The following is a 10,319-nucleotide window of genomic DNA, read 5'->3' on the forward strand; positions in this document are numbered from 1 at the left end:
CGGCGCGACGGGCGCTACCCGCGCCTGCGTCGGCCGCGAAGAGGCCGAAATTAATATTTTTATCCTTCCCGCAGCTGCGCCGTCCTTTCGCTCCCCTCATGGAGCGGACAGTTTACAGTTTAATCCTTCCGCTTGCTGCGCCCGGCGTTCACTCCCCTCATGGAGCCGAGAGTTGACGCTTGAATTGCTCTCCTCGCCACGCTTTGCATTCAGTCCCCTCATAGAGGCCAAAATTAATATTTTTATCCTTCTCGCAGCTGCGCTGTCCTTTCGCTCCCCTCATGGAGCGGACAGTTTTACAGTTTAATCCTTGCGCTTGCTGCGCCCGGCGTTCACTCCCCTCATGGAGCCGAGAGTTGACGCTTGGATCGCTCTCCTCGCCACGCTTTGCATTCAGTCCCCTCATAGAGGCCAAAGTTAATAGTTCAATCCTTCCCCCCACTAAAGTTTGCATTTGCCCCCATCATGGAGTCAAAAATTAAGTTTAATCCTTCCCCTCATTACACTTTGCATTTATTTGCATCGTGAAGCCGAAAATTACACTTCAATCTTTCCTCACACCTCGCATTCGCTTAGAGTAATCCCTCTTCCTCCCAGTCCTCCAGAGTTTTAGCAAAAAAAAAAAAAAAAGCTGCTAGAGAAACTTTAAATTTTTATTGACATAAGATAAATAGTATTAGAAGCAATAGAGAGATACACTTGCAGAGCAGAAGGGATGGTAATTTTGTTCCTACTTCTGAAATTTTACCTGGAAAACAATGCCTTTGTGCCGTAACTAGAAGAATCCTGTAGGCTATGTATATAGATATATATATATACTGCCCTGACCCTGCATGTAGTCTCTACTCATTTTTAATGATTGAAAATGAGCTCTGTAAAGTCTTCCATGTTGATAGAACTCATTATAATTTCCCATGATACTTGTTGAGAAAAGCCAAAGTTGTGACAGGGGATGCTTTTCCCAAGTGTGAAAATGAAGCCACCAAGTCCCTCAGAGACTGAGGAGTATCAGGAAAAGAGAATTTGCTTTAGCTCCTGGGGGAAACACAATGATTTTTCAGACTCTGTGTGATTTATCTCTGGACATTTCCTGGAGGATGAGGCTTGGATCAGATAGTTCTCAAAAAAAAAAACCCAAAAGTGACAGAGGCTGAGTCACCGCAGCCCCATCTGTTGCACAAACGTGGCAGCGATGTCACAGCAATATGAGGAAGGTAAATTAGTCAGGGTTAATTAGTGCTGGTGGTATTCCATGGAGGCATGGCTTGTCTCACAGTGTGTGAGGCATTTTCTCCAAACCTGGTGGGTGACAGCAGCCCTTTCACATCCCAGTCTGGGTGGACAAAAATGACATTTTCTTGGTACAGCTATTTACTTTTTTAAATGCAACGCCGATTTTCCATGTAGTAATGTTGTAAAAGACTACACAGAGATAAAATTTTTTTAAAAACGGTATCTTCAGTTCGTGCTCTGTTTCATTTACAGACTGTGAGAGTTTGGATTGTTCAGCTTAGAGAAGAGAAGGTTCTGGGGAGAACTTAGAGCCCCTTCCAGAGCCTAAAGGGGCTCCAGGAGAGCTGGAGAGGGATTTTGGACAAGGGATGGAGGGAAAGGACACAGGGAATGGCTTTGAACCGAGAGAGGCTAGGTTTAGATTAGAGATTAGGCAGAAATTCTGTGATAAATAATGAAATTGGACTCTGGTACTGCGTGTTCCATTCCTGCCCAGTGCTCAGAACTTGTCAGAATATGAGAATCTTCCTCCAAATCCAGCCCTGCCCGAAAATCACCTTGCTGCACGTTGCTGCTTTTAATATATATATATATATATATATATGTAAAAATATGTAAAATATATTACATTTATTTACCTATATTAATATTTACTAATATTTATTAGTAAAAAAATAAGTAAAAAAATATAAAATTTCTTTACTGACACCCCGTTTCCTTTCTGCGTAACCCCATATAATAATATCCAAAGCGTGCTTTGCTCTTGCCAAGTTGTGAAGGAAGACAATCCTTCGGTGGTCTTTTGATCCGCTATCATCCAAAGAATAATTTATATTGTGATTTCATTTGTAGTCATTTTGTGTAATCTAATTAAGCTGTAATCTAACTAAGCTGCTTGGCTCTCAGAGGAAAAATTTCTGTTTGATTTTACCCCAGGACCACAGTGCAAAAACACTCAGGAGACAAATTTTGAAGGATTGACCAGTTCCAGTCTGAATTTTCAATCCTGTGTCATTGGGCTGTCTTTAAAAAAAAACCCAAACAATTGGATATTTTTGATTCTAAATGAGCTTTTTACTAAATAACCTTACTAAATCAGGTTTTTTTACAGGTTTTTTTTTTTTACTGTAGGTGCCTACAACATAATGAATTATGCATAAAACACAAATTCTCATGGTACGGTGCTGTTCAGAACTTCATGTGATGCTACAGAACAAAGCTCTGCTTCTTTGATATATTTTGCATATTTTTTAGCTTGGAAAATAACAATGCAAATATAAAGGTGGGAATTGGGCTCTGCTCACCTTCCTATCCTTCTAGCAACAGATAGATTTGTTTTACAAAGAGTTCACATTTTGTTTACAATTCCCAATTTGTGAATTTTGCACCTCATTGTGCAATTAGAAAATATTTAATTCTCAGCTCATCTTAAACACCTCTTTTGAGGAATAATGTGAATTGATCTGAATGCTTTTACTAATATATTTGTAAATATATATATAAAAGATTTGAAATTTATTTATGAAATGTACACTTAGGTGAAAGGAACTCCTGCAAATGGCTTTTCATAGCCTTATCTCCCTCCTATAAGAAACAAAATGTTATGTAAAGCTGCAAAGATTTGTGTTGCACACAGAAAAACGCCCATTAATCCTGGGGTTTAGCCAAATGGAATAGCTGGTATTAACAAAGAAGCAGCCCACTGCTGGGAGGATATTTCATAATAATCTTTCAGCTGTGTGCAAAGCCAGACTTTTGCAAGAGGCAGGTTTGAAGGGTTGCTTTGGATGAGAGGAGGAATCAAAGATTTGCCCCACGGACACTTGGACAGCTCTGCTCACACTCACTCAGGGCTTGCTCCCTTGTGGAGGAACATTTTTATTCAAAAGCTGCGGAGTTCCTGTGCGCGTTTCCCCTTGGCTTTGTTAACTCAGAACCGCTGGTTACACTGTATTCTGCTTTTCTTTCTATTTAGGAAAAAAAAAAAAAGAAGTATTTTCACTTCGAGAAAATACTCTTCAGTCAGGGTGGTACTTAAAAAGTCACTTTTAAAAATCAGCTTCTTACCGTGATGCGCTGCATGGGCTTGAGAAGGAAAATCAGCTTCAGATGTTGCCAATATGACAGGACTCGATGCCTTTCCATTCTGACCCTTCAGCTGTGTGGGACGCTGGAATCCTGGAGCTGCTCTGGCCCCTCTCAGATGTTAGGGCAGCCAAGGGCCCGCTATGGCACCAATTTATTTGGGATCTCTCCCTCATTCCCACCCGCCCTGGGCTCTGCTGTGTCCCTCAGCGCTGCCTCGGGGATCTCCTCCCGCGAGGCCTCTCTGAATGTCTAACACCCCCAGTGAGCACGTTTTTTCCCCGAGTTAAAGGCCTCTAGATGTTTTTATTCTCATTTTTTTTGGAAGCTGCCGTGGGATGAGTTCTGCGATGACTCCCAAGGTTCCGTGTCCCCCAGGGGAGAGGCTGCAGCACAGCTCCCGGAGGGTGCAGGCTGGAGGGAGTTCCTCCCGCTCCAGCGGCCTTTGCTGATCCACATCAGCCCAACATCTGCTCCTGCGACCAGAACTCAGCCCAGGGCTGCCACATGACACCGAGCAGGAGCCGGGCAGTTCAAACGCAGGAGCAGAGCTCTGGAGTGCCTCTGCAAGAGCACAGCCTGCTCTGATCTCAGCCACTCTGCTCTAAATCATTTTTATTCCCTACAGCATTCCATTGGGGGATTGCCTTTAATTTGCATCGGTGCTACAGTTCAGCCCATAAATGTTCAGCTTTTAATGTGCTAAATCAGAGCTTTTGCAGGCAAATTTGTAGGTCCTGATGTGACCATTGGCAAAAATGTTGCTTGGTACCAGAGCTGGAGTAGATCCCAAAAATCCATCAGCTGCAAATAGCTCAAGAAGAAGAGGAATCAATCCTCAATCAGCAGATTGTGGAGCTGCACTTCCCTGCTGGTGTCCAGCTGCTTTGCCTTTCCAGCATAATTTCCCTGTTAAAGGAAATTTTCCTTAAAAAAAAAAAAAAAAAAGCACATTTTTCCTATTAAAGGAAAGGGGGAAAAATCATTTAAGAATGAAAAAAAAAAAAAGTGAAGAAATAGTTACTGAAATGAGCCATGTCAGTGTGGCCTGGAAGATCCAGGGATGTGGCTTTTCCACATTAAAACAAATCCTTGTAGCACTGCTGATGGTGGGACAGTGACAAAAAATGCTCCTGTCTCTGCTGGTTTGGGGTGAGTTCAATAATATTTCTAAAAGGAAAGGAAAACTTCTGATCTGCTGGCAGGTCTGGGAGCTCCAGTCTTCTGGATCCTGTTCCACTTCACTGCAGGAAGGGAAGCTGCTTTTCCATCCCTCATTCCTCAGGTTTCCAAACGGAAGATCGTTGGAGCTGTAGTTGAAAAATCAATCTACACAAAAGCTCAGATGAATCAATGTGAAGTGTTAGGTGATGTGGTTCACGTTGTACACAGAAACCCCGAGAGGATCATGAAAACAGAGACATTTTGGGGGAGCAGCTCAGGTTTAAACTCTTATTTCGGGCTGTTAACACTTCCAGGGAGCAGAGTTTAGCTCATAAAACAGCACCCAAGATGCAACAAAAATGTAAATGTCCAGATGCAGATTGCTACTGTCAGTGCTGTGTCTCAGGCTCCTTGTGAAAGGAAACTCGAATGCATGGCTGAATTAGGAATTCTGAAAGGCTCCGGGCTTGGTATTGAGCAGAGAAATGAAAATACTCCAAGTTTGCATCTCTCTTTGTTCTGCTGTAATGGAGCAAATGAGTGCTCTGAGCAGCAGCACTAACGAGGCCCATTCTCCCAAGGCTCAGGACTGAGATTTCCTTGATTTTCTGGTGCCTGATAAATGGGAATATTTCTGTGCAGCTTTTCTTTTGCGGGGGAATAATGGGCACATCATTTTCCTGAATTACGCAGCCTTTCAGCAGCTTCAGGAATCTGTGCCTCTGTCAGATCAACCCTTTCTTTTAATCCTCGTTATTCCTCTTTATATTCAAATCTCACTTCAGTTATGAACTGGAAACCAGGGCTCTTCCAAATCACAACCAGCTTGGAAAAAATGGGAATTCCCGTTCGGGGAATTCTTGTTCGGGCAGTTTGGACATCACTCATTGTTAGGAATTTTCAGTGCCACAAAGTGAAACTTCATCTTAATGCCTGATGAAAACAAATGTGGGCTTTACCTAAAGAGCAGAAATTTATATCTCTATATATTTCTATATTTCTATTTAATAGGTATAAGTTATATTTATATTTAATAGGTTTAAGTTATATTTATATTTATATTTATATTTATATAGTTATAGTTGTAGTTATAGTTTAGTTATAGGTATAGGTATAGGTATAGGTATAAATTATATTTATATTTATAGTTATATTTATAGTTATATTTAACAAATTGAAAATAATCTCTGAAAACAAGCCCAAAGGTGCTGCACTGAGGCGGGTTTTGTTTAAAAAAAGCGATTTTTGGCTGCGTGGTTTAAGTCTCAGAGAGTTCTCGGGCTCCCCTGCTCTCCGTTTGAATTTGCAGCCCGATAGTTTCGTTTTGACGAGCTGCAGGAAGCCTCACACACCACAAGATGTCTCAGCGAGGAAACGCATTTTATACAAGTATTTTTTAATAATATTACTCAATTTTCCGGTGTTTTTCTCGGGTTTTCCTTAGTGCTTGACAGGGGCTTTTCAGCAGCACACGAGGAAGCCAAGCCTGTACAAATTTACCCGTTAGCGTGGGCAATAAATGGGTATTTTAAATAATCAATGATCCAAATGACTCAGTGGAAAACCTTAAGCGTCAAAAAGAAAAGGCTCAAGGTAGGTGACAGCTAAGAAATGTTAAATTTTCCTGTGTAGGTTAAATGGAAGAGTTATTTGAAATGATAATTCATTTCCACAAGGTTTGACTTTAAAATGTTAGATATTTTTAACTATTCACACTCAGGATTAAGACTGTTTAGAGTTGCTATGAGGAGACAGTTCTGTGCAGAACATTTTCTCCAAACTTACATCAGCTTTATGGCCTGATATTATTTTATCAGCTTTGACCGTTCAGGGAGAGCACAGGGAAGTTCCCCCTGATTGCACACATGAAATGTTGGTTTTAAAAGAGGAGCAGCCTCAGCTTTTGCACCAGATTTCAAAGTTAATGGCTGGGAAGGAATTTATATATATATATATATATATATAATTTTTATGTATATAATTATATATATATATATATAAAATTTTTTTCTTTCTATTACTTCGTGTATTTACAACACTCAGTACTTAGGCTTGAGAATTTTCTCACTTTTCTTTTCGCTTCCCTTTTTCCTGGTATTGCTGTCGTTTATCTTCCCCCACCATGCCTCCAGATTAACTCCTTAAATTCTTCTTCTGTAATTCTTTCTTTTTTTTTTTTTTTTTCACCTTTTCAGAGAATTCAAGCTGTGTAAATACTGATGGGCGCATAAGAATTGCGTGACCACCTATAGACATTTTAGGTAAATTAAACCTTTAATATTAACCTTTAATATTAATATTAATATATTTAATATATTTATATTATATTTAATATATTTAATATTATATTAATAAATATTAAATATTAATTTAATATTAACCTTTAATCCATGTGAATCCATGTGAATTCAATCCAAAATTACTCCCTTTATTGTTAATCCTCAATAAAGGAAAATCCACGTGAATTCAATCCAAAATTATTCCCCTGTGCAGGGAAAGGCATCCAGCCCTGAGCCACCCCATGAGGGGCCAGGCATTCATTTATCATCTATTAATGAAGCTGTTTGCAGAATAACTTTATGTTTTGTGTTACATCCAAATGATCCGAGGGATTTTCAGAGCAATCTGGAATGGCCCTATAAGAAATAAAACACAGTTTTATTTTTATTATTAAAGGCACAGTTACCCTTTAACAGCCAAGCAGAATTTCAGAGGAGATTGGCCTTTGTCTGGATCGATAAAATCCTTGCTGCTGTTCCCAGCTATAATTGCTGAAACCAAACAATATGCATGGCTCAGGTTTCAGAGCCAGGTGGTTTATTAAACTCACAAAATTACTTATTTTTTTGCAGGTATTTTGCCAGAATCTGGGTAATACAAGGCCTAGAAACTTCTCATTGGCCAGGCAAATAAAAAAGGATCAAACAAAGTAAAAACAAGTTAACAAAAGGTTAAAACAAAAGTAAAAACCCAGAACAAAATGATGATCTTTGCACCAATGAAAGCACCTTGTAAGGCAGATGAATAAATATGAGGAGAACAAGGAAATAATAAAAATATTCATCAAAAGCCATGGCTCATAAAGCATTGTCAGGAGGTTTGCGTGCATGGTGGGAACGGAGAGCTTTGAGGAAGGGCCTGGCAGAAACCAATGAAATGGGGCTGTAAATGTCTGTAAATGTCTGTAAATGTCTGTAGGTCACTCCGAGCCCGAGGGGAGGCTGAGAGCAACCCCAAAAACCCCGGGGAAATCCGATAAGGAACCCAAAAACCCCGGGGAAATCTGATAAGGAGACCACGGGAGCCGCAGTGCCCTTGGCGCTCGTGGGGAAGGACAGGACAGGGAGAAAGCTCTGCTGGGCACAGGCAGGGAGGGGACACACAGGTGACAGGGCTGAGGGGACTCGTGTCAGCCAAGTGCCACAAACACGTCGGGGACGGGCAGGAGCAGTGGAACGGAATTTTGGAGAAACTGAAGCACAAGGAACGCTCAGTTTGCTAAAACCCCCCTGCCTTCAGAATGTGTCTGGGCTCCTTGCTGTCCGTGAATTTCCATTTGCAAGTGGTCCCTGCAGTGTGGTGTGTGCTGAGGGCCTCCACCCTCCCGAATTTACATCCCAAATTACAGGCAGTTGGTTAATCCAGGCTGTGGGATCTGAGGAGATGGATGTCCAGAATCCAAACGGGATACCTGAGCTAATTAAAGTGGAGGAAGCCTGATTGTAGCAGCACAGAACTCAGCACGGCCCATTTACCTGGGGAGAAAAACCTGTTTAATGTGCACACAGCACTTCAAAGTGGTGCTGTCTCCTTTGCAGCACCTAGAACTTGTTTGACACAGGAAAATCCCTCCTTTGGTTCAGTTACTTGTCCGAAATGAGCACAGAGACATTTTGAGACCAGTTATCAGAGACATTAGCACCAGTTATCTGAGACTGGAGGAGCCTTGTCCTGCCTTCCTTAGCACACTTCTCCTGGATTCTAAATTATTGGCCTGTTGTCTCCCAGGCAAAGCAGGAGGGAGTGCTGCTATCCAAATTATTCTGCTGCTCCACGCCTTCCCTTAAAATGGCATTTCATCCCCATTTCACCCCACTGGACCCATGTTCAGTGAGCTCCATGAGTTATTCCTGAACTCAGAAACCTCAATGTGGCTTCAAACCACAGGGATCTTATCAAGGAATGGGCAACAGGACAGGTCCCATCCTGTGGGTCTGTCAGCTTTTAAATGGTGCCATCCAAACACATCTCCCTGGGAAGGGTCCTGCAGGCTTTGGGGTTCAGATCCTTCTCTTTTTGTGTTCCACTCGTTTTGTCACATTGACTCTTCTGTCAGCACAAAGGATCAGGGACAGCAAATTCTTTAAGGAATAGGAGCAGACACTGAAGGATTTGAGAACACAGCAGTTAAAAATGCAAAACAGCAGGGTGAGCCAATGAAAACCCAATTTTGAAGCAAAATAAACAGCTGACCCCAACAAACATCTGACCCCAACAAACATCTGACCCCAGCTCTTCAAGGACTTTCATCCCATGAAAAGCTTTTAGCTCCCAGACCGCAGCTCCACTGCCTCGGGGCTCTTCAGATTCTGATTTCTCATCATCTCAAACCCTTCAAAAATGCTAAAAGTTTTTTAGTGAGTGGTCTGTAAAAATTCTAAATAGTGAAATAAGCCGAATTTATGCAGGAATAAATTATCCCTGTGCTGTGGGTTGGATTTTAGCACCAGCAGAATTCCTGAAAAACCAAGACAATTCTGCTCATGGTGTTCAGCCAAGCAGCTCAAACACCCCAAGAGGGATGGAGCTGGAAACTTTGGAACCTTTGGAAGGCCCTGGGTACTGATTTCACCACGGAACACGTGCTGGGATCAGATACCCAACAATTCCCAGGCTTCCCCCGGGAGCACGGAGCGCGCTGGGGTGAGCCTGTGCTCAGAGCTGAGCCCCATTTCCCTTCCTCTTCACCTTCCCAAGATGTGCTGAGTGCCAGGGAGGTTTTTGCTCCAGCTTTGGAGCAGTGCACTCCATCTCTGTCCCATCCTGAGGGAATGCTCTGCTGATCCAAGCAGGGCGGAAAAGCCCCGGCAGCTCCCGGAGCAGAGGAACCCGTGAAGCCCTGGATTGATGTCCCTTGCCAATGGGACATTTATCTCCGTGGGGATCAGCTTTTTGGGCCTTAGCAGCCTTGCCTTTAAGGGGTGGTCATTTTTCTCTGTCGCACTGAGGTTTTTAATTAAACTTTCAGGCATCTAATTCCTCTGAGAACCCGCACCTCTAAGCCAGCTTGACTGATATTTATTTTAAACCTTTAAAATGATTCCAAAAGGTTGGAGTCTCCTTGGGCAGTTAAAACAGGCCTGCCTTCACTTCTCTGGGAAACCAATTTTTAAATACTTGATATCATATAAAGTGAATGGAATTGAGTTTATTCCTTTCCTTTGAAGAATAATGTAAAACATTTCTTCAAGTTGATGTGAGTGTAATTTAGTGTGATTTGATAACCTGCAGAAGGGCCTGTGTGCCTGAGAGCTTATTTTCATTTTTAGTTGTATGAGCTGGTCTATTTTCTGACTTTATTTCTCCCTTCAGAACTTGCTTCTTGGCTAATTAGAGACCCTGGTGCACCCTCATTAAATCTCTCAGGGCTGTTTCTCCCTGAGGAAGTCCTGAGGCCACAGAACTAAATTCTGCTTCATAACAGACACGTGATCAGATTAGGAGAATTCACCCTATACACATGCAAACGTTTATAAATGTATCGATATGAAATAGCACATTTTTAAACATTGAATTGTTTGGCTTGGAAAACCAACATTGATGACTTTTAAAGATTT

The 10,319-nt window shown here is 41.8% G+C and overlaps 1 long non-coding RNA gene across 2 annotated transcripts; it reads left to right on the top strand.

Moving 5' to 3' along the window:
* The first annotated feature begins 12 nt into the window (after nucleotides 1–12).
* Nucleotides 13–7,517, top strand: LOC128812106 (uncharacterized). Of its 2 annotated transcripts, none has more exons than XR_008438602.1 (3): nucleotides 13–1,214; nucleotides 6,678–6,743; nucleotides 7,335–7,517. It is a non-coding gene; the product is annotated as an uncharacterized LOC128812106 (long non-coding RNA). The 2 variants fall into 2 exon arrangements; XR_008438603.1 differs by lacking the exon at nucleotides 13–1,214 and adding an exon at nucleotides 5,661–6,075.
* The last annotated feature ends 2,802 nt before the right edge of the window (nucleotides 7,518–10,319 follow it).

This window comes from Vidua macroura, chromosome 10 (assembly GCF_024509145.1).
Source record: "Vidua macroura isolate BioBank_ID:100142 chromosome 10, ASM2450914v1, whole genome shotgun sequence".
NCBI classification, from domain to species: Eukaryota; Metazoa; Chordata; class Aves; order Passeriformes; family Viduidae; genus Vidua; species Vidua macroura.